This window comes from Apis mellifera, linkage group LG13, assembly GCF_003254395.2.
Source record: "Apis mellifera strain DH4 linkage group LG13, Amel_HAv3.1, whole genome shotgun sequence".
In the NCBI taxonomy this organism is placed as follows: domain Eukaryota; kingdom Metazoa; phylum Arthropoda; class Insecta; order Hymenoptera; family Apidae; genus Apis; species Apis mellifera.
The window spans coordinates 8,213,446-8,214,801 of record NC_037650.1 but is presented as its reverse complement, the minus strand read 5'-3'; the positions used below and the strand labels follow the sequence as shown (position 1 = coordinate 8,214,801).

The following is a 1,356-nucleotide window of genomic DNA, read 5'->3' as shown; positions in this document are numbered from 1 at the left end:
CTGGAATCATTAATAACAGAGATAATTTGTTGGAAATAATCTTGGCTTAGGTGCATCATTCGAGAGGCACAATAATCCTGCAGTGTCATTCATTCTCTGCTATTTTTTTCACTCACTTTAATAACTCCTTTCTTCTCTTTTTTTATTATTCTTTCACTAAATGCAATCTCGACAAATTCAAAAATTTCACTTCCAAATCTTCTATTCATTATATTCATCGTTCACGTGAACGAATAGAGGGACGAAGGTTCATCGTGACACAAACCGATCTATTTTTCGGCAATTTTTCAAAAAATAGGGGGAAGAGTGATTCCTCCAACTACTGGACAAAGTAGTTTGTCACAATTGTTCCCCGAATCGACTCGGCTTATTCCACGCGCAGCGCAGTCCTTCTTTACATGGTCGAAGTCGAAGACCCCTCACGGTGAAAGAGTAACGGACGACAGAGGGACAAGCGCGTGACGCCTGCCTGGGAACATCCGTTCCCATTGTCCGACAAAAACTCTCCAGAAAATCTAAACTCGCATAATCTGATCGAAAGCTTGTCGCCCAGCTTGTCGAACGAAACGTGACCAGACCTTTAGAACCGTACAATAAATAAGATTAACGTTTATCATCACGTTTACTGCTGGTTCAAGTAAAATTAACATACTATCTTTTCTGAATAATGAATACACGCTTAAGGAAGAAATATTGAATACTTCTCGGGATTTTGCAATTTCGAAAAATTTCCAATTGAACCTAATATTCCTGTTCTAAAAAAAAAAAAAAGGAAAGCGATATCGCGAACAAACATCATTCGTAAATTCACAAATATCAAACGGTGTAAAAATTCACCTTAGCAGAGCGTGGTTTCGATCCACGGACCTCTGGGTTATGGGCCCAGCACGCTTCCACTGCGCCACTCTGCTTCGATGCCACACAACGTACGAGAAAATTTCTAAAACAACAAGAAAGAAAAAAAATAAAAAAAAAAAAAAAGAACAAAGTCCTGAAAGAAATCGAACAATCGAGATTTCGAACATCTTCGAATCTCGTAATTCTCATCAGGCTTCTATCGAATCGAATCGAGAGAGCTTTGAGGAAACCTATTGCCATTAAGATGTCGTGTGTTAAATCGACAGCGTTGAGTCCACAGAGCGTATAACTTTTGTCGTGAAAGGCAAGGACGAATGAAGTTGTTTTAGGACCTCGAGACAAGTCGAGATAGCCTCGCTGAGGAAAGTGGTTGACGAGCCAACTCGGTCTACGACCAAGTTTGTTTTTATTCGGCTACCGGCGGAATCCTCGTCCTCGTGTACACGATTCCTTTGACGGATGGCCGTTCCGGTAGTACTCGTTGGAAAAATAATATCG

At 40.6% G+C, this 1,356-nt stretch overlaps 1 non-coding gene across 1 annotated transcript; it reads right to left on the bottom strand.

The window, feature by feature from the left end:
• Positions 1-839: 839 nt before the first annotated feature.
• Positions 840-911, bottom strand: TRNAM-CAU. Its single transcript has one exon. It is a non-coding gene; the product is annotated as a tRNA-Met (tRNA).
• Positions 912-1,356: the final 445 nt, after the last annotated feature.